Source organism: Phascolarctos cinereus, unplaced genomic scaffold (assembly GCF_003287225.1).
Source record: "Phascolarctos cinereus isolate Bilbo 61053 unplaced genomic scaffold, phaCin_HiC Scaffold_726;HRSCAF=1367, whole genome shotgun sequence".
Classification (NCBI taxonomy): domain Eukaryota; kingdom Metazoa; phylum Chordata; class Mammalia; order Diprotodontia; family Phascolarctidae; genus Phascolarctos; species Phascolarctos cinereus.
Window position 1 is genome coordinate 99,532,646 of NW_027556098.1, and position 26,906 is coordinate 99,559,551.

A 26,906-nucleotide genomic window follows, 5' to 3' on the forward strand; every position below is an offset into this window, starting at 1 on the left:
AGAAAGTATTACACTCTTTTGTGAAAAAATAAAATATATATATATATATATATATAATAATATATATATATCAGTCCAACTCACAGGAAAAAAAAAAGCTGAAAGTCCTGTCTTTACCTTTTTTTTCCCTCCCCCCCCATCTTAAGCTTGAAGGAACAATAAAGGGTTATTTAGACACCCTAAAAAGTTTTCCCCTCTCAGTCTATAAATGGCATAAAAGGTAAGTAATATTGCCTAGATAACTCTTTACATAGATGATTCTGCCTTCCTCAACATTCCAATCATATTCCACCATCTACAGCACTCTGGTCCCGTCAAACAGGTCTTTTCATTAAAGGCAAAGACAACCTGTTCATTTTTCTTAGCTCTCTGTCAGCCTCTTTATTATGTTTTTTACAAGTCATTTTTCTCACACTTTTCTCTATTTTCTGTTCCCAGATCTTCTAATTCTCTTTTGTGAAGCTTCTTCTATCCTCTACTTTCATTTGATCATTTTTCTCTTGATTTTAATATCCCAAATCGGGGTCTCCTTGTAAGTAGTGACCCATTTCTACTTTACAGTGTGAAACTCAAAAAATTTACCTTTCTGTCATTTATAACCCCAACAGTCATGAAATCATCCTACAATCTCTAAATAGTTCTTTGATTTATAATTTCTCAATTATAACCTTGAAAATTCTGAAAACAGTCTTACATAAATAAGTTCATAGGCCACAATGACAGTCATTGTTACCTTCATCTGTTCTTTTCTTTCAAACACATCCTCTCAGTACATGTTTATATGAGGAATAATTTTCTTTGAGATCATCAGAATGTGCATCTTTCTTCAAATATTTTATTAGAGCAGCTATGTTTCTCTTACAGGTGATTTTTATCAGTAATCCAAATACAAACGTTCTTTTTTTTTTGCCTTTTTCACAAATCTAAATTTTTACATAACTGTATATGCATATATATATTTTTTTAATTTTAAATTTAGTCCCCAGTTCTCTCTCTCTCTTCCTGCTCTTCCCACAACCATTGAGAAGATGAGAAATAAGATACCAGTTACACATGTGAAATCATGAAAAACGTATTTCCACATTAGCCACATAAATATTTTCTAATCATATTCCTGTCCTTTTAAGAAAGATAGCTGCATCCACAGGATACATGCATAGCCTGAAATGCTGTTCTCAAAGTATCCCAGATAGTTTGAATTAAACTGACTACAATGCAATAACATTTAACAGTAGTATAATATAACAACAACATAAAAATTAAAATACAGCAATCGTAAGAGCTGAAGGGAGATCATAACCAGGAAAACAAGAATCATGAGTAAAACAATTCATATAGACACAGCAACAAAAAATTAACCAAAGATTGTCATGACCATACTTTATCTCATAAAATAGATGTTACAAAGTACCTCTCACCCTTGTAAAAGTGGGGGACTATAGACACAGAAGGTCATGTGTTCTTTTTAATCTGGCTCAAGTGTTGGATAGGTTTGCTGAAAATGTCCTCATCCATTTTATTCTTTATTAGAAGAGATTACTTTTGGGGGAGGGATTGGAAAAGGGAGATATTAGGAAGTACAAATGATATGAAAGCAAAACATAGCAATAAATATTTTAAGACAGAAAAGAAAAAATTGCCTTTATTAGGCATGGTTATATTATTTATTCTCTGTCTTTTTGCTTTTCATTTGAAATATATTTCTACACATATCAAACATCAAAAACTAGAGTCATACTGGTCAAGCTGACACTGAAAAAGAGATAGCAAAGAGACTTTACTTCACTTTATCATCTCTAAATGTCATTTTTAATCATCTATTCCTTGTTATGGGATTGTTTTTAAGGAAGACACCTGTAGGTAACTTTAACAATTGACAAAAATGTACTCCACCATACGTGAAATTAGAGCAGAGTAACAGGGTGAGAGAGATCATGACTTTACATTCTGTCTTCGATGTATCAATGCATGTGCAATATCACTGATGTAGATATTCCCTCCCATGGTGCAGATAGTAATTTATCTAACACTTTTTCACTCAATATTATCCTTTTCTATATGGTTTCATAAATCCTACACAGGTAGTCTACCAGATATGCAGGAACTCTTTCCCTTAATCTCACAATACTCCATAGATGCCATTAGAGCAACTGGGCTTATGGCTGACATGACTATCATGCTTCCTTTTTAAATAATATATTATTATGATGACATTCATCATGAAGCTTCTCCAGAATAACTTTGAGATATCATTTTATACTGACCAGATTGGCTTAAATGACAGAAGGGGAAACTGACAACTATTGGAGGGGATTGAAAAAATTTGTAGTTAATTTGGGTATTTATAATCATCGAAATGACTGATTCACTCAAAGTTATTCTTAAAACAATATTGTTGTACTCTCTTGGTTCTGCTCATTTCACTCTTCATTATTTTAGCACCTGAGGCCTTCCATAGAAAGCCATAGACCAGTCCACTGACCTCGAGTACATGAAGTTTCAGACAATTAAATACCAAATTAGAATTTCTGAAAATCAAAGGAGATATTAAGTAAATTGAAAGTAAGAAAACTATTGAACTAATATATAAAACTAAGAGCTGGTTTTATTTTAAAAAGCGGTAAAACAGACAAAATTTTGGTTAATTTGATTAAAGAACAGAAAAGAAGAAAACTAAATTACCAATACCAAAAATGAAAGGGGTGAATCCACCAACAATGAAGAGGAATTTAACGCAAAGATTAGGAGCCATTTTGCCCAACTATGTGCCAAATTAATCTAACAATCTAAGTGAAATGGATGAAAATTTATAAAAATATAAATTGCCCCAATTAACAGAATAGGAAATAAAATACTTAACCCCATCTTACAAAAAGAAATTGAACAAGCTATTAATTAACACCCTAAGAAAAACTTTCCTGGGTCAGATAGATTTACAAGTAAATTCTAACAAACATTCAAAGTACAATTAATCTCAATATTATGTAAAAAGAGGTAAAGAAATTGTCCTATCAAATTCCTTTTATGACATAAATATGATTCTGATACCTAGACTGGGAAAAGTTTATAGTAATAAGAGAAGAAATTGAAGGAATTAGAATAGAGAATGAAAAAACAAAACTATCACCCTTTTCAGATGATATGATGTTATACTTAGAGAATCCTAGAGAACCAACTTTAAAAAAAAACTACTTGAAATAATTGACTTTTATGGCAAAGTTGCAGTATATAAAATTAACCTTCATAAATCATCAGCATTTTTACATATCACAAAGCCCAGCTACAAGAGCTAGAAAGAGAAATTCCATTTAAAATAACTGCAGTCAATATAAAATATTAGAGAGTCTACCTGCCAAGACAAACCCAGGAACAGAATTATGGAACACTTTTCACATGAATAAAGTCAGATCTAAAAAATTGGAAAAAATATGGATTGTTCATAGGTAGGCTGAGCTAATATAATACAAATGACACTTCTACCTAAATTAATTTACTTATTTAATGCCATACCTATCAAACTACCGAAATTTATTTTATAGAACTAGAAAAAATAATAAAAAAAATATATCTGGAAGAGAAAAAGGTCAATAATATCAAAGGAATTAATGAGGAAATGCAAAGGAAGGCATCAAAACTGTTTGGTATTGGCTAAGAAATAGAGTGGAAACAGTAGAATAGGTTAGGGTCCATAGCTAGAAAATATCTGAAGACAGATCTGAACTCAAGTGTTCTTGATTCTAGGCCTGGTGCTCTATCCATTGTGGCAGCTAGTAGCAAACTCTTCCAATGCATGCAAAATATTATTTAGTTTACAAAAATCTAACATCCTTTCGTGGCAGTTGGTGGTGTGGTTGATAGAGTGCTGAGTTACAGATATCTGAGTTTTTCTTTAATATAAAGAAGAACTTTAGGGTATGCATGGGGAAACATAAGATGGGGTTTACATGATGCCCTGACCTTCTTTTCTGACTGGAATAAGAGTGATGGTCATTTGTATATGATATTGCATATGGAATCTGGGTTCTCTTGTTTTTGTCTTCACATCCATACCTCTTCACTAATATTGAGTCTGATACATAATAGATCTTTTTTTTATTTTCTATTTTTAACTTTTTTTGTTTTATTATTTATTTACTATAGTTTTAAACATTCATTTCCACAAGATTTTGAGTTTCAAATTTTCTCCCTATCTTGTCCCTTCCCCCATCCCAAGATGGCATGAATTCTGAATACCCCTTCCCCTAATCTGCCCTCCATTCTATCATTCCTCCCTTCTCTTACCTCCTTCTCCTTCTGTTTTCCTGTAGGGCAGGATAGATTTCTCTACTCCATTGCTTATATGTCTTATTTTCCAGTTGCATGTAAAAACAATTTTTAATATTTGTTTTTAAAGCTTTGGGTTCCAAATTCTCTCCCTTCCTCTCTCCACCCCCACCCACACTCATTGAGATGGTAAGCAACTCAATACAGGTTATACATATGTAGTCATGCAAAACACTTCCATAGTAGTCATGGTGTAAAAAACTAATTATATTTCCCTTCATCCTATCCTAACCCCCCATTTATTCTATTCTCTCTTCTGATTCTATCCCTCCTCAGAAGTGTTTGCTTCTGATTACTTCCTCCCCCAATCTGCCCTACCCTCTGTCATCTCCCCTGCACTCTTATTCTTTTTCCACTCTATTTTCCTGTAGAGTAAGATAGAGGAGTGCTGGTGTGGATGAGCTTGTAGTGGCTGTGGAGAGGAGCCCCTCCTCACAGTTACAGGACAGAAAGGAGTACTTGTGGTCACAGGCCAGGAAAGGAGTAAACACCTCACCCCTTATCATACCACCTTGCCAAGAACTGAAAATTTACAGATCCCTACAAGTATCTCTGAAAACAGCTATACAAACCCCTGAAGCTTGGGACACTACACTCTCCACATTGGAAGCAGCCCATGACAAAGAGTTTAAAACACAAGTAATTGGCTGGGATCATGAGCAAGCAGCGCAAAAAGAGTCAGACTATATTATCTTACTTGGGTGAAAAAGAAGATCAAAATATACAACCAGAAGAAGACAACAAAGTCAAAGCTCCTACATCCAAAGCCTCCAAGAAAAATATAAATCAGTCTCAGGCCTTGGAAAAGCTCAAAAGGGATTTTGAGAAGCAAGTAAGAGAAGTAGAGGAAAAACTGGGAAGAGAAATGAGAGTGATGCAAGAAAATCATGAACAACAAGTCAACAGCTTGCTAAAGGAGACCCAAAAAAATACTGAAGAAAAAAACACCTTAAAAAATAGCCTAACCCAAATGGCAAAAGAGGTCCAAAAAGCCAATGAGGAGAAAAATGCCCTAAAAAGAAAAATTGGCCAAATGGAAAAGGAAGTCCAAAAGATTACTGAAGAAAAACTTCCTTAAAAATTAGAATAGAGCAATTGGAAGCTAGTGACTTTATGAGAAATCAAGACACTGTAAAACAAATCCAAAAGAATGAAAAATTAGAAAACAATGTGAAATATCTCATTGGAAAAACAACTGACCTGGAAAATAGATCCAGGAGAGAGAATTTAAAAATTATTGGACTATCTGAAAGCCATGATCAAAAAAAGAGCCTAGACATCATCTTTCAAGAAATTATCAAGGAAAACTGCCCTGATATATTAGAACCAGAGGGCAAAATAGAAATTGAAAGAATCCACAGATCTCCTCCTGAAAGAGATCCCCAAAGGAAAACTCCTAGGAATATTGTAGCCAAATTCCAGAGTTCCCAGGTCAAGGAGAAAATATGACAAGCTGCCAAAGGAAACAATTCAAGTACTGTGGAAACAAAATCAGGATAACACAAGATTTAGCAGCTTCTACATTATGGGACTGGAGGGCATGGAATATAATATTCCAGAGGGCAAAGGAGATAGGATTACAACCAAGAATCACCTACCCAGCAAAACTGAGTATAATCCTTCAGGGGAAAAAATGGTCATTCAGTGAAATAGAGGACTTTCAAGCATTCCTGATGAAAAGACCAGAGCTAAATAGAAAATTTGACTTTCAAATACAGGACTCCAGTGGAACATGAAGAGGTAAACAGGAAAGAGAAATCATAAGAGACTTATTAAGATTGAACTGTTTACATTCCTGCATGGAAAGATGATATTTGTAACTCATGAGACCTTTGTCAGTATTAGGGTAGTTGAAGGAAAAAAAAATATATGGATAGATAGATAGGTAGGGGGCACAGGGTGAGTTGAAGATTAAGGGGTCATATCTGAAGAATAAAATTAAGGGATGAGAGAGGATGATAGAGAAGAAGAAAGGGAGAGGTAGAATGGGGTAAATTATCTCACAAAAAAAAACAGAAAGGAAAAGTCTCTACAGTGGAGGGGAAGCAGGGGAAGGTGAGAGGGAATGAGTGAATCTTATTCTCATAGGATTTGGCTTAAGGAGGGAATAACATACACATTCAATTGGGTATGGAAATCTGTCTTACCCTACAGGAAAATAGGGGGAGAAGGGGACAAGAGAGGGGATGATAGAGAGGAGGGCAGATTGGGAAAGGGGTAATCACAAGGAAATACTTCTGAGGAGGGACAGGGTCAAAAGAAAGAATAGAATAAATGGGAGGGCAGGATAGGATTAAGGGAAATAGAGTTAGTTTTTCACAACATGTCTACTATGGAAGTGTTTTGCATAACTGCACATGTATAGCCTGTATTGAGTTGTTTGCCTTTTCAATGAGGGTGGATGGGGAGGGAGGAAGAGAGAAAATTTGAAACCTAAAATTTTAAAACCATATGTTTAAAAAAAATGTTTTCACATGCTACTGGGAAATAAGAAATACAGGAGATGGGGTATAGAAGTCTATCCTGCCCTCCAGGAAAATAGAAGGGGAAGGAGATAAGAGAAGGGGGGAGAGATAGAAAAGAAGATAGACTAGGGGAAGGGATATTCAGAATGTATGCTGTCTTGGGATGGAGGGAGGGGTGAGATGGGGCAAAAATTTGGAACTCAAAAACTTGTGGAAGTGAATGTTGAAAACTAAAAATAAATAAATTTACATTTAAAAAAAGATTTCTTTTTCCTGTTTATCTTTTCCTGCTTCTCTTGAATGTTATGCTTAAAAGTTGAATTTTCTATTCAGCTCTTGTCTTTTCATCAACAATGCTTGAAAGTCCTCTGTTTCACTGAATGCCCATTTTTTCCCCTGAAGGATTATACTCTGTTTTGCAGAGTAGGTAAGTCTTGGTTGTAATCCTATCTCCATTACCCTCCAGAATATCATATTTCATGCCCTTTGATCCCTTAATGCAGAAGCTGCTAAATCTTGTGTTATTCTGATTTGTGTTTCCACAATATTTGGAATGTTTCTCTCTGGCTGCTTGCAATATTTTCTCCTTGACCTGAGAACTCTGGAATTTGGCTATAACATTCCTAGGGGTTTTCTTTTGGGGATCTCTTTCAGGAGGTGATTGGTGGATTCTTTCCATTTCTATTTTACCCTCAGATTATAGAATATCTGGGCAGTTTTCCTTGATAATTTCTTGAAAGATGACTTCTATGCTCTTTTTTATCCTAGCTTTCAGTTAGTCCAATGATTTTTAAATTATTTCTCCTGGATCTATTTTCCAGGTCAGTTATTTTTCCAGTGAGATAATTCATATTGTCTTCTAGTTTTTCATTCTTTTAGTTTTGTTTTATAAATTTTTGATTTCTCAGAGTCATTACCTTCCATTTACTCTATTCTCATTTTTAAGGAATTATTATTGTTATTATCATTATTATTATTAGTAGTAGTAGTAGTAGTGAGCTTTTTGACCTCCTTTTCCATTTGGCCAGTTCTACTTTTTAAGGCATTCTTTTGTTCATTGGCTCTTTGGACCTGTTTTACCATTTGATCTAGTCTGTTTTTTAAGGCGTTGTTTTCTTCAGTATTTTTTTGGGGGAGTCCCCTTTAGTAAGATGTTGACTTTTTTTTTCATGATTTTCTGGCATCATCCTCATTTCTCTTCCCAATCTTCCCTCTACTTCTCTTACTTGCTTCTCAAAATTTTTTTTGAGCTCTTCCATGGACTGAGACTGACTCATATTTTTCTTGGAGGCTTTGGATGTAGGAGCTTTGAATTTGTTGTCTTCTTCTGGTTATATGTTTTGATCTTCTTTGTCACCAAAATAAGATTCTATGGTCTAATGTTTTTTGCACTGTTTTCTTATGATCCCAGTCAATTATTTGACTTTTAAACTCTTTGTTAAGGTAGGGGTCTGCTTTCAATATGGAGGATGTACTGTCTCAAATTTGGGGGGTTTTGTGCAGCTCTTTTCAGAGATACTTCTAGGGACCTGTAAATTTTCAGTTCTTCTAAGGTGTGATCAAAAGTGAGGTGTTTACTCCTTTCCTGTCCTGGTCTCTGGTCTATGAGCACTGTTTTCTTCCTTGTAACTGTGAGGAGGATTCCCTCTCCTCCACCACCACCACAAGCTCCACCATGCCAATGCTCCTCCTTGCCATGGGACCACCACCCAGAACTGTGACCCAGATCCAAGCAAAGGCAAAGCAAGAGAATCCTGCCTCAGCACCAGCAAAGAGATCCCTGCAATCCCCCTCTGATCAGCCACTCAATCCCCCCTCCTTCTATGGGCCAAGAGCTCCAAATACAGCTGCCATCCTGGGGCTATGCCAGGACCAGGGCTGTGCTGGACCCAGGGCTGGACCAAACTCCTCTCTCACCATGGTCACAGACTTTTCCTACTGACCTTCTAAGTTGTCTTTGGCATTTGTGTGTTGAGAAGTCTGGAAACCACACAGCTCCCCTTGATTTAGTACCCTGAGGGACTTGCTTCAGGTTTGCTGAGTGAAAGAAGTTATTTCAAAGGAACTTGCTATCATTTAGTGTGTGAGAGTTGCTTGGGTCATTGAACATTTAGATGTTTGTTCCATGATCACTCAACTAATATGTGCCAGAGGAAGAATGTGAACTGGGTCTTCCTGACTCCAAGACTGGTCCTTTCTTTACTACATGATGTTGTGATACATTATTGTATAGATTGGGGTACGCTTCATGAAGTATGTGCTGAACTCCCTTAACAACTTTTTCAAAAAAGTATGGCTGAATCCTAAAGTATTTGGAGGATAATGCATTAAACTCTGGATAGTCTGTTTTAACTCTCTCTTCCTCCATGTCTCCTTGTGATGGCTGTGGCCCCCTATATGCTATATCAGAAAGTACCAACTACTTAACCAGGGTGAATTGATTCAGTAGACTATTCAGTTTGTTATTCTTCTATTTTTCTATTTTAAATATTTGTTTGTAGAGATATGATTCTTCTCCCCCCGCCATCCACCCACACATACACCCCTGAGAAGAGCTTTAGGTGCATCTTAGAAATATTGGCATACTGTTACAATCTTTTCATTTTCTTTCATTTAGTTACTATTTTTGATAATTCTTTTTTTTTCTTCTGGTTTTATTATGATTTTACTTTGTTCATTTGCTTTTTTCTTGATTTGATTTTCTTCTCTCTTATTGATCAGATTGGCTGAAGTTTTATCAATGTTATTAACATTTTCAAAGAACCATCCTTTAGTTATACTTATTATCATATTTTTGTTTCCAATTTTTCTGTTTCTCCTCTAATCTTTAGTATCTTCTTTCCCTTATTATTTTGGCTTGTTCACATGTTGCCTTTCTAATCCTGAAGTACACATATGGTTCATTAATCCTCCTTTTTTCTCTTTTATTCATGTATATTTGTAGGGATGTGATTTTTCAATTGGGGATTGCTGTAGGGACATCCGAAAACTTTTGTCAATTCATTTCTTTGTTGCTATTTTCTTTAACAAAATTATTGTTTGTTTGATGTGTCCTTTGATCCATTCATTATTTGGAATTTCATTGCTAAATACCAATTTCAATCTGTGTCCTTTGTGCTTCCTAAAAGGATTACTATTTTATTGCATTATGGTCTGTAAAGAATGTGTTTACTATTTCTGTATTTTTACATTTGTTTGCAATATCTCTGTCCCATAATACATGGTTATTTTTTTTTAATAAAAGTTCAATTTAGTGTGGAATATATATGTATTCTTAGCAATCCCATCTAAAAGAAATGTAGGGTGTCTAGTTTTTGCAACAATTTGTTCAATTCTACATTTTCCCCTTCGTTTAACTTTCTGTTAGATTTGTCCATAACTGAGAAAGACTGTTATGTCTCCTGCCACCTTTGTGTAACTCTGTCTTCCTGTAATTTAAATAATTACATATATATATATATATATGTGTGTGTGTGTGTGTGTATGCATATACACATAGATGTATGTACAACTTTTCCTTGTTGGAATTTAGATCCAAAATCATTTGGAGCATATAAGTTTAATATTTATATTAGATTGTTGTCTATAGTCTCATCATGATTTAGTTTCCTCATTTGGGCCTTTTTTAAGTTGGGATTTTATTGTTGTTTGTTTTCTTTGTCTGATCTCATTATTGCAACTCCCGTTTCTGTGTGTGTGTGTGTGTGTGTGTGTGTGTTCACTTGATGTGTATAGTAAATTTTTTTCTACCTCTTAATTTCCATACTACATCTTTTTTTAAAAATATGTTTCTTTTAAACAACACATTGTGAGTTTTTTTTTTTTAATCTAGTCTATCGCTCTTTTTTGGTTTGTTGGATTATTTAATTCATTCATACTTAAAATTATTACAGGTTTTAATTTTTCTCAATTTGTCTCTAATATTCAGGTTCTTTTTCAAAACTAAAATTTGTGTTTCTCTATAAACACAGTACTTTGTCTCTTTAGTTATTTTAGCATAATCTACTCTCTTGTTGTTATTCAATCATTTTAGTGGAGTTTTCTTGGCAAAGGTATTGGAGTGGTTTGCCATTTCCTTCCTCAGCTCATTTTACAGATGAGGAACTGAAACAAATAGAGAGGTAAGTGACTTGCACAGGATCACACAACTAGTGAATGTCTGAGGCCAAATTTGAACTCAGGTCTTCCTGACTCCAGGCCCAGGGCTCTAGCTACTGTGCCACCTAGCTGCCCAAATCTACTGTGAGGCAGTCTTTCTTTTCCCCACCACCTGTCTTTCCTCACCCTCAAGCTCCTCCTCATCTTGTTTGTTACCCTTTTCCATAGTTTTAGAGTATAAGTTAGATTATTAGTCCTTTTTCATTTAGTTATTAAATTCTTCCCCTCTTTTCCCCCTCTCAGTTAAATAGTCAAGTAAAATGTCTCTTTGTCTCTTTCTCTTAACAGGTTCTTGTTCATTAGTTTAATTTTTTTGATTTTCTATCATTTTTAATGAAACATATTTCTTTCCTTTATTCTCTTCATTTATTTCCATTTCTCTCTATTCTAGACTTTTGTATCAGTATTCCTCATGGAATGAAAGCTACCAAGTTCCCTCTCCTAAACAGTTTTTGTTATCGTCTTCAAGATGTTGTGCCCTGGGCACAACATTCTCTTTTGCCAAACTCCTAAAAGTACCAAATACTTAAGGTGATAGAGAAGGTACTGGTCCATGTTAGGAATTTTCCTGTGCTCTTAGTTTCCCAGTTTATTATTAACCTTCACAGGACAGCTAGGTAGTGCTGGGCCTGGAATCAGGAAGACTCATCTTCCTGAGTTCAAATCTGGCATCACTAGATATATGACCTTGGGCAAGTCACTGAATCTTATTAACTTCAGTTTCCTCAACTGTAAAAATGATCTGGAGAAGGAAATGGCAAACTGCTACAGTATCTTTACCCAGAAAGTCTTTAATGGAGTCATAGAGAGTCAGACATGACTGAAAAACAATTAAGTAATAATTAATGTTTTCTTCCCCATGGACATTCTTTCACTTCCCCATTTGCCATGAAATCTCCTGCCTTGGTCCATATCCTCCCAGTCTTCCAGTATCAATTTTCCCCAAGAGCTCTGATTCTTCTTTTCTATAATAAAAGTAAGTGGTCTCTCTAAGTACTAGCTGCCTTTAATTTATATCCATTTTAAAGTCCCCATCTCTTTTATCAAATTTCTTTTCTCCTTGTTTCAATTCTTTTTCCTCCTCACTATTTCTTTTTAAAAGACTACAGAAATTATTTTCACTTCATTGTTAACCTTTGATTTGATTAGTTTGCATCACACTCCTCTATCTTCTTCCTCCTCACTCCCCATTTGTACACTCTCCCACTCTGTAATTTCATCTTACAAAAATATTGATTTATGTGTTATGGAGTGATGCAAAGTTCAGTTCATAATATTCATTCCTATTTCTCTTTCATTTCTACTTGACTTCTGTTTTTAACTTGTATACCTTTAGAATGAAATATCTTAATGATTTCTGATGTTATTTTGTTGTTATTTTCTCTTGTTGCTATATTTATATATCTTGTATTTCTGTTGTCTGGGACTTTTGAAAAATAATTGGGTTTTCATACCCTTTTTTTTCCTAGAAATGCTTTTAAAGTTTCTTTTTATTCAATATCTTTCTTTTTTCATTAATGTTTAGGTTCAGATTTACAGGGTATGTCATTCTGGGTTTTATCTTGAGCACCTTTGCTCTTTGGAGCATTTTATTCCATTTCTTCTTATGGTTTCAGGTAGGTATAGAATAGTCTTGCATTGTCCAAATTTCTTCTATTTGATATTTGAAAGTCTTTCTGCTTGTTTGCAGAATTTATTGCTTGCCAATGGAATTGGTAAATTTAACTAGTCTTACAATTGCAAGAGAGTGGCTTTTTTAATTGACACAGTTTTTCTGTGCTCAGAAATTCTTGGCAATTTTCTTTCTTGCATTTTTTAAATTATTTTTAATTTGTGAAATAAAACAAGCATTTCCATGATAGCATATAATAAAAAAAATGATCACACATGAAACTACAAATCTACTCTGTGCAACTTGCTATTCATTTTAAATATGCAACAAAGTTATCATGCAAATTTCTTTTTTTTTCCCTTTTTCATTGTTTAGTTTTCCTTTTTAATTTTCATCTTCTTTTTTGAAACCTGCAATCATTAAATCATTGCTAAATATCTTATATGTGAAATAGCTGTTTTGCTTGTGTGGAGGTCATGTTTTATTTGTAGTCTGTTGGCTTTTGCTTCTCTTCCTACAAATTGTCTTTTATCCTCTCCACTCTTGCTTTGGTGACACTTGTATTCATTTTCTTCTATTCAATGCACTCAAATGTTTCTGTTCTTCCATTTCTGCTGACAGCTGTGAATTCTACTTTCACAAGTATTATTTCTCTTTTTTAAATTTTTATTTTATTTTTTAAAAAATTATACTAATTTATTTTGATTTCTCAACAATCACTTCCATATGCTTTTGAGTTGAGAATTTTTCTCCGCCTTCCTCCCCACTGCCACCCTCCTTCAAGACAGAGCACAATCTGTTATAGGCTTTACATTTACATACCCATTAAACATATTTTCACATTAGTGAAGTTGTAAGTAAAAATTAAAACCAATAGGAGGAACCATCAGAAAGATGAAACAAAACTCAACGGAAGGTAAAAATAAGTGATAGCGATTCGATTTCCATAGTTCTTTCTTTGGATGTGGACAGGATTTTCCATCCCGAGCCCTCTGGAGATGTCTTAGATCCTTGTAATGCTGAGAAGGGTTCAGTTTAACAATATTAGTCATTGCATAACATAGCTGTTATTGTGTACAAAGTCCTCTTGGTTGTGCTTACTTCACTCAGCATCAGACCATATAAGTCTTTCCAGGTTTTTCTGAAGTCAGCCTGTTCATCATTTCTTATAGCACAATAGTATTCCATTACATTCATATACCACAACTTGCTCAGCCATTCCCCAATTGATGGGCATCCTCTCAATTCCCAGTTCTTTGCCACCACAAAAAGAGCTGCTATGAATACTTTTGTACGTGTGGGTCCTTTTCCCAGTTGTTCGATCTCTTTGGGATATAGCCCTAGAAGTGCTATGGCTAGATCAAAGGGTATGCACATTTTTGTAGCCCTTTGGGCATAGTTCCAAATTGTTCTCCAAAATGGTTGGATCATTTCACAACTCCACCAACAATGTATTAGTGTTCCAATTTTCCCACATCTTCTCCAACATTTATCATTTTCCTGTTTTGTCATGTTGGCCAATCTGATAGGTGTGATGTGGTACCTCAGAGTTGTTTTGATTTGCATTTCTCTAATCAATAACGATTTAGAGCATTTTTTCATATGACTATAGATGGCTTTAATTTCTTCATCTGAGAACTGTCTGTTCATATCCTTTGACCATTTATCAATTGGGGAATGGCTTGTGTTCTTATAAATTTGTCTTAATTCTCTATATATTTTAGAAATGAGGCCTTTATCAGAGAGACTGGTTGTAAAAATTCTTTCCCAATTTTCTACCTTCCTTCTAATCTTAGTTGCATTGGCTTTGTTTGTGCAAAAACTTTTCAATTTAATGTAATCAAAATTATCCATTTTGCTTTTCATAATGTTCTCTATCTCCTGTTTGGTCATGAATTCTTCTGTTCTCCATAGATCTGATAGGTAAACTATTCCTTGTTCTCCCAGTTTACTTATGGTATCAGCCTTTATATCTAAGTCATGAACCCATTTTGACTTTATTTTGGTATATGGTGTGAGATTTGGGTCTATGCCTAGTTTCTGCCATACTCTTTTCCAGTTTTCCCAGCAGTTTTTTTCAAAGAGTGGGTTCTTATCCCAGAAGCTGGGGTCTTTGGGTTTATCAAATAATAGATTACTATAGTCATTGACTACTGTGTCTTGCATATTTAACCTATTCCACTGATCCACCTCCCTATTTCTTAGCCAGTACCAAGCAGTTTTGATGATTGCTGCTTTATAATACAATTTAAGATCTGGAATTGCTAGGCCACCTTCCCCTGCATTTCTTTTCATTAGTTCCTTTGATATTCTGGACCTTTTGTTTTTCCAAATGAATCTTGTTATTATTTTTTCTAACTCTATAAAATAATTTTTGGTAGTTTGATTGGTATGGCACTGAATAAGTAAATTAGCTTAGGTAGGATTGTCATTTTTATTATATTAGCTGGCCTACCCATGAGCAACTGATGTTTTTCCAATTATTTAGATCTGATTTTATTTGTGTGAAAAGTGTTTTGTAATTGTGTTCATAGAGTTCCTGGGTTTGTTTGGGAGGTAGACTCCTAAATATTTTATAATGTCTACAGTAAGTTTAAATGGGATTTCTCTTTCTATCTCTTGCTGTTGGGCTTTGTTGGTAATATATAGAAATGCTGATGATTTATGTGGGTTTATTTTATAGCCTGCAACTTTGCTAAAGTTGTTTATTATTTCAAGTAGTTTTTTACTTGATTCTCTAGGATTCTCTAAGTATATCATCATGTCATCTGCAAAGAGTGATAGCTTTGTTTCTTCTTTGCCTATTCTAATGCCTTCAATTTCTTTTTCTTCTCTTATTGCTAAAGCTAAGGTTTCCAGTACAATATTGAATAACAGTGGTGATAATGGACATCCTTGTTTCCCCGATCTTATTGGAAATGCTTCTAGCCTGTCCCCATTACATATAATGCTTGCTGAAGGTTTTAGATAATGCTATTTATTATTTTAAGGAAGACTCCATTTATACCTATGCTTTCTAGTGTTTTTAATAGGAATGGGTGTTGTATTTTATCAAAAGCTTTTTCTGCATCTATTGAGATGATCATGTGGTTTCTGTTGGTTTTGTTGTTGATATGCTCAATGATGCTGATAGTTTTCCTAATATTGAACCAACCCTGCATTCCTGGTATAAATCCTACCTGGTCATAGTGTATTATTCTTGTGATAAGTTGCTGCAATCTATTTGCTAGTATTTTGTTTAAAATTTTTGCATCTATATTCATTAGAGAAATTGGTCTATAATTTTCTTTCTCTATTTTGACTCTTCCTGGTTTAGGTATCAACACCATATTTGTATCATAAAAAGAATTTGGTAAGACTCCTTCTTCACCTATTTTCCCAAATAGTCTATATAGTATTGGAATTAATTGTTCTTTAAATGTTTGATAGAATTCGCATGTAAATCCATCTGGCCCTGGAGATTTTTTCCTAGGGAGTTCATCAATGGCTTGTTCAATTTCTTTTTCTGAGATGGGGTTATTTAAGTATTTTACTTCCTCTTCGGTTAATCTGGGCAATTTATATTTTTGTAAATATGTATCCATTTCACTAAGATTGTCAAATTTGTTGGCATATAGTTGGGCAAAATAATTCCTAATTATTGTTTTAATTTCCTCTTCCTTGGTGGTAGCTTCACCCTTTTCATTCTTGATACTAGTAATTTGGTTTTCTTCTTTCTTTTTTTTAATTAAATTAACCAAAGGTTTATCTATTTTATTGGTTTTTTCATAAAACCAGCTCTTAGTTTTATTTATTAGTTCAATAGTTTTCTTAATTTCAATTTTTTAATTTTTCCTTTGGTTTTCAATATTTCTAATTTGGTGTTTAGTTGAGGATTTTTAAGTTGTTCTTTTTCTAGTTTTTTTAGTTGTATGCCCAATTCATTAATCTCCTCTTTTTCTATTTTATTTATGTAAGCATTTAGAGATATAAAACTTCCCCTAAGAACTGCTTTCGCTGCATCCCATAGGTTTTGGTATGTTGTCTCATTATTGTCATTCTCTTGAATGAAATTATTGATTGTTTCTATGATTTGTTGTTTGACCCAATCATTTTTTAGGATTAGATTATTTAGTTTCCAATTATTTTTTAGTCTATCTTTCCATGGCCCTTTATTACATATAATTTTTATTGCATCATGATCTGAAAAGGATGCATTTAATATTTCTGCCTTTCTGCATTGGATTGTGAGGTTTTTATGCCCTAGTACATGGTCAATTTTTGTGTATGTGCCATGTACTGCTGAGAAAAAAGTATATTCCTTTCTATCCCCATTCAGTTTTCTCCAGAGGTCTATCATACCTAACTTTTCTAATGTTCTATTCACCTCCTTAACTTCTTTCTTGTTTATTTTGTGGTTAGACTTATCTAGTGTGAGAGGGGGAGGTTCAGGTCCCCCACTAGTATAGTTTTGCTGTCTATTTCTTCCTGTAACTTCTCCTGTAAGAATTTGGATGCTATACCATTTGGTGCATATATGTTTAGTAATGATATTACTTCATTGTCTATGGTGCCTTTTAGCAGGATGTAGTTTCCTTCCTTATCTCTTTTGATTAGATCTATTTTTGCTTTTGCTTTGTCTGAGATCAGGATTGCTACCCCTGCTTTTTTTACTTCAGCTGACGCATAATATATTCTGCTCCAGCCTTTTACCTTTACCCTGTATGTGTCACTCTTTTTCAAATGTGTTTCCTGTAAACAACATATTGTAGGATTATGGTTTTTAATCCATTCTGCAATCCATTTCCGTTTTATGGGAGAGTTCATCCCATTCACATTCACAGTTATGATTACTATCTGTGTCTTTTTCTCCATCCTTTTCCCCCCATTTATGCTTTTCTTTCTCCTTTTTCCTTTCCCCCTTCACTAGTGTTTTGCTTTTGACCACCTCCTTCAGTCCTCCCCCTTTTATTATCCCTTTCCCTTTTCTTCCCCTTTACTCTTACTGCTTCTTCCCTCTTCCTTCCCTTTTCCCCCTCCCTTTTCTTTCCCCTTTTCCCTCCTACTGCCTATAGGGCAAGTTAGATTTCTATACCTAACTGATTATGTTATGCCCTTCTTGAGCCAAATCTGATGAGAGTAAGGTTCAAACAATGCTCCCCCCCTTCTTTCCCTCTGCTTTTCCTGTAATGTAATTTACCCTTGTCTGCCTCCTCCTTTCTCAGTACATTTTCTAAGATCAGATTGATCCACTTATTTGGATCCATTTAACCCACTTGATTAGATTTTTTTTTATCATTACATCAAAGTCAACTAATATCCACCCTCTTTATGTATACTCCTTTAACAGGTGTAATAACAATACAGTTCTCAAGGGTTGCAAGTGTCATATTCCCTTGTAGGGGTTTAAACAGCCCCCCCTTATTAACAACATATTGTATCTTTCTGTCCCATTTACCTTTTTAAGTCCTTCTTGAGTCCTGTACTTGAAGATCAAATTTTTTGTTGAGCTCTGGTCTTTTTATCAGGAAAGTTTGGAAGTCTCCTTTTTTGAATATCCACCTCCTCCCTTGAAAAATGCTCATTTTTGCTGGGTAATTGATCCTTGGCTGCATTCCAAGCTCCTTTGCCTTATGGAATATCATGTTCCACCCTGTGGTCTTTTAATGTAGAAGCTGCAAGGTCCTGTGTAATCCTGACTGTGGTTCCATGATATTTAAATTGTTTCTTTCTGGCTGCTTGCAGCACCTTCTCTTTCATCTGGTAATTTTGGAATTTTGCTATTATATTCTTGGTTGTCAATTTGGGATCTCTTTCAGGTGGTGATGTGGATTCTTTCTATGGTTATTTTCCCTTCTGGTTCTAGGACTTCAGGGCAGTTTTCCTTTATGATTTCCTGAAAGATACTGTCCAGGCTCTTTTTTTCATCATGATTTTCAGGTAGTCCAATAATTTTTAAATTGTCTCTCCTGAGTCGATTTTCCAGGTTTGTTTTACTGATGAGGTATTTTACGTTTTCATCTATTTTTTCATTTTTTTTTTTTTCTGTTTGACTGATTCTTGCTCTCCTCAAGAGACATTAGTTTCCATTTGTCCAATTCTAGTTTTTAACAGATTGTTTTCTTCTGTTAGTTTTTGTACTTCCTTCTTCAATGGCCAATTGTGTTTTTTAGGGACTTGTTTTCTTCAGTGTACTCTTCTGTTAGTTTTTGTCCTTCCTTCTTCAATTGGCCAATTGTGTTTTTTAGGGACTTGTTTTCTTCAGTGTATTTTTTTTCCAATTGGCCAATTGTATTTTTGAAGGACTCTTCTACCTGTCTCATTTGACTATTAAAATCCTTCTTGAGCTCTTCTAAGAAGGCTTTTTGGGCTTCAGACCAGTTCATATTCCCTTTTGTTGTTGCAAATGTGGGTTTGTTGACAATGTTGTCCTCTTCAGAATTTCTGTCTTGATCTTCACTCTTCTCATAATATGAATCTATGGTACATTTCTTTTTACTCATGGTGTTTCTTTATTCCCTGGCCTTTAAAGAGATTGAGCTCTCCTGCTGGGGAACAGAGGGTACTGACCCAAGCTTCTTGTGTTGGGAGCCTAGGTCTTGGTCACTGGCTTTGTGCTGGGGCCTCTTATGCTGGCAATTGGAGGCTGTAGGTTTCTGGCAGCTTACCTTGTTGGGCTGGAATCAGCAAGGCTGGAACTTTCAGGCAATTCTAGGTTGCCTGCTTTTCCTTTCCTTTAGCTTTCTTCAGCTCCTTTTAGATGGGTGCTGCAGGTGTTTATCTGCCTGGGGCCCCCTGCAGTGTTGTCCTCTTTTCTAATGCCCTGGGAGATTCCTTTGCAGTAGAGTGCTGAGGCACCTGGTGGCTTTCTGAGCTGGTTTCCACCGGTCCCTCTTGCCCTCACTGAGGCACTCAGAGGTCCAGGTGTTGGTGTTTGCCTGCTCTACGACCTGGGCTTCAGGATTTCTCCACAATTGGAGGCTGCAGGGCTCCTATAGCTCACCTGGTGTTGGGTTGGAATCAGCAAGGCCAGGGCTTTAAGAGGCCTTTAGGTTGTTTTCTTCACCTGCTTTCAGATGAATGTCACAGGGTACTTATCTGCCTGGGGCCCCTTGTAGTTCTGCCTCCCTTATTTTTGCTGAGGCACTGGGAGACCTGTTTGCTGGGCTGCTGCACTGCTGCTTCCAGTCTTTCTTCTAGTTCAGGTGTTTCAGGGTTTTTTTTTCTGCGGTGATATTTTCTGGGTTTTCAGAGGTTGATAGGAGAGAGTCAGAGTGACTACCTTTTCACTCCGCCATCTTGGCTCCCAGAAGCAGAGTATTATTTCTTTTTTAAACCATTCAGGAACTTCTTGCTGTGGTTCTATGCTCTCTTGGGGATATTTACCTTTATATTCCAACACTTATTAGTACATATCTAGACACTTTGAACTGATTTGGAGGACATACTCTTTTCTGTTATTAGTGTCTCACTTACTGGTTTATCTGCTTGTACTCAATGTCTTTTACTGAATTTTTTCCTCTTGAGATCTTTGGTAGTTTTAATATTTTCCTCATCTATTCTCTTATTGTTCGTTTTCTTATTCCTTCCCCTTTAATTGTGATTTTTCTGGAGCTGGGACCTCAAAAATGTTTCTCCCACACTGGGAACCTGTCTCAGTGTCTTCCTCATGTGACTTCTTGGAAAAATAATTGGCCATAGTTGAATGCTGGGTTCTTTTCTTTAGACTTAGCAAAGTACCACATGGCTGCTTCTTGTCTCACTTCCCTCAGTTTGTAATTTCTCTCTCCAGCTGATATTTGTCATTATAGAGAGCACTGTCATTTTTTATTTTTATTTTTAAGCAATTGGGGTTAAGTGACTTACCTAGGGTTACACAGCTACTAAGTGTCAAGTGTTTGATCTGAGGCCAGATTTGAACTCAGGTCCTCTTAACTTTAGGGCCGGTGCTCTATCCACTGCGCCACCTAGCTGCCCCTTAGAGCATTGTCATGCTGCTGTCTCAGGACAAGCTTCTATCTTGTGTTGTTTTATTTTACAGCACTTGGAGGAGTATAGTGTAGAGTTGAATTCTATTGGACACAGATAAGTTGACTTAAGAAACTTTGTTTAAGTGTTGTGGATGGGAGCAGAGGAGAAAGATGTTGATTGAGCATGTTAAGAATTAAATGTTAGGTTACTCCTATTGGTTCTAATTTTTACTTACAACATCACTAATCTGAAAATATGTTTAATAAGAATGCATATATGTAACTTATATCAGATTGTACACCATCTTGGGGAGGGAAGTGGTGAGGGAGGGGCAGAAAAATTTAAAACTCAAAAGCATGTGAAAGTGATTGTGGATAAATCAAAATAAATTAAATGTTAGCCTTTTTTTCCTGTATGTTTATTGAATTTTTACCTGGTTAGGGTTCTTGGTGTACCAAATCATGAAGGGAAATGAAATTGCTTTATTTCTTGCCCAAAATTCCTATTTTGAAGAAGTTTGAGAGGCTGTGAAAATCAGAGAAAATATCTCTTCCTCCATCTTTGTTGGCTGTATAGCCCAGAGGACATGGTAGAATTTTAAAAGCATGATTCTGAGGGGAGCTAGGCAGTACAGTGGATAGAGCTCTGGCCTTGGAGTCAGAAGGACCTGAGTTCAAACCCAGCCTTAGACACATTATGCTTACTCATAGGTTTCAAAAAAGATGAAAATTAAAAAGAAAACCTCAGCTAGTTAGCCTCACCAGAAGGCAAGAAAAAAAAAAAGAAAAAAGATTCTGATCTCTGAGTTACAATTCCTTCAGACTTCCTCTCTGACACCTCATATGAAAAAAGAATGAAGAGTGGTTTTCTTCTCCCAATCTGGCAGAAATAGCCACTTCTTAAACATGGCATTCAGAGTAATGGATAGGCTAGACAAATTTGTACATGGGCAGTTATTTTCCCCTTCTGCTTCATTTCCCCTGATCGTAGGTTACTTTAAACAAATTTTGAGATGGATATTTCTAGCAGTGTAGGCAACCATGCTAGTTGGAGAGTTGGGAGATCCTAGGTTTATCAGTTGGTGCCAACTGTACTTTAGGAGATTCCTGGAGGTACTATAATGTGTTGAGAAAAAGTCACCAATGCTAAGATTAGCCCAATCTCAATCCTTGGCTTAGTTTATCAAAATATATGAACCTTGAGGGAAACAATGTCAAACTAAGATAAACATGAAATGCCTATTTAACTTTCATTCTATTCTTTTTTTCTTTGATGTACCTAAGAGAATAAAATAGCAACTATAAGTTACTGCTTGTTTTCTTAGGTCTTTGTTAATGGTACCAAAATCTGACTCACATGGTTTTGACTTTTTTGTTTTAAGATTTTTGGGGGGGGAGGAAGGAAATAAAAAGCTATCCCACACATAATTTTTACACTGCTAACTTTTCCTTCCCTCCATTTTGAAGATATCCTAGATATGAGCCAAACTTCAACTTTAGGATCATGAAAGGATTCTCTGGAGTGGACTATAAAGATCAAGGAATTGTAAGAAAATGGTTGATTTAGCTCTTCAAATGCCAGGTTCCCCCAAAACTGGGTCCATGTCCACACATGGGAGTCCAAAGCTCAGGGCCCTTAGAGAGAATTGGAAGGTGAGTATTTCAACTCTGTCAACCCAGAAGCATTTCTTTATTATAACTAAAATCTAAGAAGTTCTGAGAGCAACTAGTGAAAAACATTACAATACCCAAGATCAGGAATCTTGTATATAATTAAAAAACACAAAGAAACTATCTAAAAAGACTAGACCTAAAATGGATGGGCTTCAGTATATTTCAAACTAAAATATTATAGGGCAATTTTGACTATTTTAGCAATTGATATAGTAAGAAACTTGCAAAATAGGCCTATGGAAAAAAAGACAAAAAGAAAGTGTCAAGATAAATGTACTAATGATAAGAGTTTAAGTTAACAGTGAAACAGTGAAAATCTCTGTATCAAAATAAATAAAATCTGATTATAGAGAAAAAATGGTCAATAGACTAGCAATGTGGAGAAAAAATGATGTTTTTTTAAAGTAATGTAGAGAGCTTTAAAAAAGAATGTCTTTGTATTTCCCTCCTTCAAACAATATTTTCAATAAAAAAGATATATGAAGTTAATAAAGTAAATGTGTGAAAGGCACATGCAGATTTTTAGATGAAAGAAATTATATAAACTGTTTTATGATGATCATCATTATTTGGACACATTTCCTACAGGCTTATTTCCCATTACCCTATCTGACTATTCATTCAGATTATATGTCAAATTTGTAACTAGCTCAATCCAAAAGAGTTGTTGTTAAGAGGGTCTGAACAAATGCTTCCCTGCTTTCTAATATCAGCAGGAGAAAAGACAAAATAATTAGAGGAACCTCATGGTTTATTAGATTGCTGAACATCCTGGATTATATTGATATCCCTAGTAAAAGGTAGTAGTAGTAGTAGTAGTAGTAGTAGTACTAGTACTGGTAGTACTAGTACCAGTAGTAGTACTAGTAGCAATAGCAGCAGCAACAGTAGCAGTGACAGAGTAGCATCAGGATTGTTAGTAGTGGTGTTAGTGGTGGTAGTAGTAACAGCAACAACAACAATTATAGTAATAACAAATATCAGCAGGATTTCCTAATGAATATGGCACGGTAAAAAAAATATATTAGCCCTTAGTTCAGAAGACTTCTACTGCTTTACCAGCTGGTCCAAAATAATAGCTTGGAGTGACTTCCACTCAGTCAAAACTCGGACATATATCTATACCTATATTTACCCATATTTGCATAATAATATTTAATTTTCATTATACATTAGTGCTACTCCTATGTTATTTCAATTCAATTAAATATTCAATAAGTACCTACTATGTGCAAAGCAATGTGAAAGGTGCTGGTAAAACAAAAATACAAATAAAACAATTTCTGCTCTTGGTCAGAAGATGAGCAGTATGCCTCAACACTGATTCTCTGGAATTATTTTTGGTCATTTTTGACAAGAATTCTTAAGAGATGTATTTACTTTTGCAATGTTGTTATTATTGTATAATGATACAATGTTATGACCACTGAGTCATGGCATTTTGGAGTCACAAAAACTCAAAAACAACAATATATAATGTTGTTATTCTGATTCTGCCTATCATCTTCTGCATCAGTTCATACAAGTCATCTCAAGTTTCCCTGAAACCATCCCCTTCATCAGACCTAAATTTTCCACATTCCTGATTTACTTACCTCTTTGGATATGCAGATGATAGCACTCTGATGGCAGAAAATGAAGAAGAATTAAGAAGCCTCTGGATGAAAGTGAAAGAAGAGAGTGTAAAAGCTGGCTTGAAGCTCAACATAAAACAAAACAAGACAACAACAACAACAAGTCTTAGATCTTGGTAACTTGTCCCATCACTTTCTGGTAAATAGAGGGAGAAGAAATGGAAACAGTGTCAGACTTTATACTCTTGGACTCAAAGATCAGTACAGACAGTGACAGTAAACATGAAGTTAAAAGACCCTTGCTCCTTGGAAAGAAAGCTATGGGAAATCTGGATGCAAAGACCTCAGCTTTCCAACAAAGATCCATATAGTCAAAGCTATGGTTTTTCCAGTAGCAATGTATGGCTGTGAGAGGTGAACTAAATGAAAGCTGAGTGCTACAGAATTGACTCTCCTAAATATAGTGCTGGAGAAGACTTTTGAGAGTACCTTGGACAGCAAGGAGATCAGAACAGTCAATACTTGAAGAAATTAATTCATACTATTTACTGGAAGATCAAATACTGAAGATGAAGCTTCGATAATTTGGTAATGTAATGAGAAAACAGGACTCATTGGAAAAGACTTTGATGTTGGGAAAGATTGAAAGCAAAAAGAAAAGGGGACGTCGGAGAAGAGCTGAATAAAGTATCATGGAAACAATGAACATGAACTTGGACAGAATTCATGAGATACTGGAGGACAAAAGGGCCTGGTATGCTATGTTCTATGGGGTCTTGATGAGTCGGACTTGACTGAATGACTGAACAAGGTGCTAGTTTATGAGTTTAAATATATGATTTAAGTGTTTGAAGTTAGGTGGAACAATGGATAGATCACTGCACTTGAAATTAGAAGGATGAGTTCAAATACGGCTTTAGACATCTATTAGCTGTGTAACTCAAAGAAACTCATTTCATCTCTTTCTACCTCAGTTTTCTTGACTGTAAAATTATATTAATAATAGCTCCTACCTCTCAGCATTGTTGTGAGGATTAAATGAGATCGTGTTTGTAAAAGAGATTTGCACAGTCCAGCACATAATAAGTACTTAACAAGTGCCTATTCTCCTTTCCTTTCTCTCTACCTCACTGGAACCCCAAACCTACTTTGCAAAACAATTATCCTCACCCCATTTCTTCCTTCATTAATGCCTTATTCAAAGTATGGAGGTGATTCTGGATTTTCAAATCCTTTGCTAGCAGAACTGAAACTCTGAGAGATCCTATCACACTAAAAAGGATAAAATAATTTTCCCTATTGATGGACTGCATGGCTATATTCCATAGAACAGGCTTAGTTTGGAGAGGCTCATTGCCAGGGGTTCATGGCCACTGGGTCATGACATTTTTGGGTCACAAGAACTCACAAAGCCACCTATATGTAAGGCCATAATGAAGTACATCTACTGAGAAAATCTTGGATCTTTAAACACCTTAATGCCAGTAGGAAAAGCAAAGTAGCCCAGAGGTAATTGAGGAACAAGAAGGAACAATATTCAGCAAACAAAATCTGCATGTTTTCTTCCTCCCACCCCAAACACCAAATGGCAATGTCTAGCTAATGAGCTGTTACGTTTATTGTTCTTTAAGCTTTCTTTTCATTATTACTCCTTACCTTCTAATCATTCATCTCCTTCAGAAAGCTCTCAATCACTTATAGGCTGGAAACAGAAAAATTTCATTGGCTACTCCAAAGAAAAACATAGTCATATATCCATTAAACTTTAAACAATGTGATTTAAAAAACAACTCATTATTGAGTCAATTCATCCCCTGTGAACAATTCACTTTATATTTTAAGCTGGTTTTACATTTCCAAAGATACATACAGAATAATAAAATACCGTCTTTCTATTTCAACAAAACATCTTCTCCAATTTCTGAGCCCAACTCTTTCTAGTAACTTAGCTACCAGTGTCTTGATTTAAATGATTTACACATTTTTTGAAATGAAAAATATGCGAAATGAGAACTGAAGTTTTAGAGAACAGATATATGAATAAGTGACCAACCATGAAAAGAAATGGGGAAGACTAGGGTAATTTTTGAATGATAGTATGTGGGAAAATTTTACAGTGTTAGTTGCCAAAAGATTCATTGGCCAAATTCAAGCACTTTTATAGAATAGTGTATGTTGTGATTCTATTCTTTGTATTAATGCAGATAGTTGAGTATCACCTCATGATACCTGGTATATGGAGTCACTCTTTGGTGTTTTGGTTTCTTTTGCATGTTTGTTTTTGGTCTGGACCAGTCTACTGCTGTAGGAAATACACAGTGAAGAACCATTCTACCAATACAGGGAAGAAATTTTTGTGCTACTTATAATCTTAGATATCTGGCTCATTGAGACATTAAGTGACATGCCCTAGTCACATAGTAAGTGCCAGAGGTGAGATTTGAATCCAGATCTTACTGCTTCTGGGGCCTGCTATATATCCTTGTTTCCATGATGCCTTTCTATTCCTCGATAAGTAATATTTAGTGGTGTCCCATTAGGAACCATATGAGACAGTGAGGGATTTCACAGCCTTGGTATTATAAACAGGGCAGAGACTTTTTTTTTCCTTCTCCAGCTCATTTTTATTTATTTATGTTTTATATTTTTATAATTTAATATTTTATTTTTCCCAATTATATGTAAAAATAAATCAAAATTCTTTTTTCAAATTCTGAGTTCCAAATTCTCTCCCTTCTCTCCCCCCCATTGAGAAGGCAAGCAGTTTCACTTAGGTTATACGCATGCAGTCATGCAAAATACATTTCCATGTAAATCTCAATGTGAAAGAAAGCACAGACCAAAAAAAAAAAAAAGACCAAACAAGAAAAGTAAAGAAAGTAAAGAAAAAGTATCTTCAGTCTGCATTCAGGCTCCACCAGTTCCTTCTCTGGAGATGGACAGCATCTTTCATTATAAGTCCTTCAGAATTGTCTTGGATCCTTGTATTCTCCAGCTCTTTTTTATGAAGATCTTTGTCACCATGAAAGGGTGGGGAGTAGATTTAACACAGAGACTCAGGGTCAGTTGATTGTCTTCCTATTTTTCTGTGTTGGAAAGGCATGACATTTCAATATTTACAAGGCATTTGTTCTATGCCTAGGCAACCCTT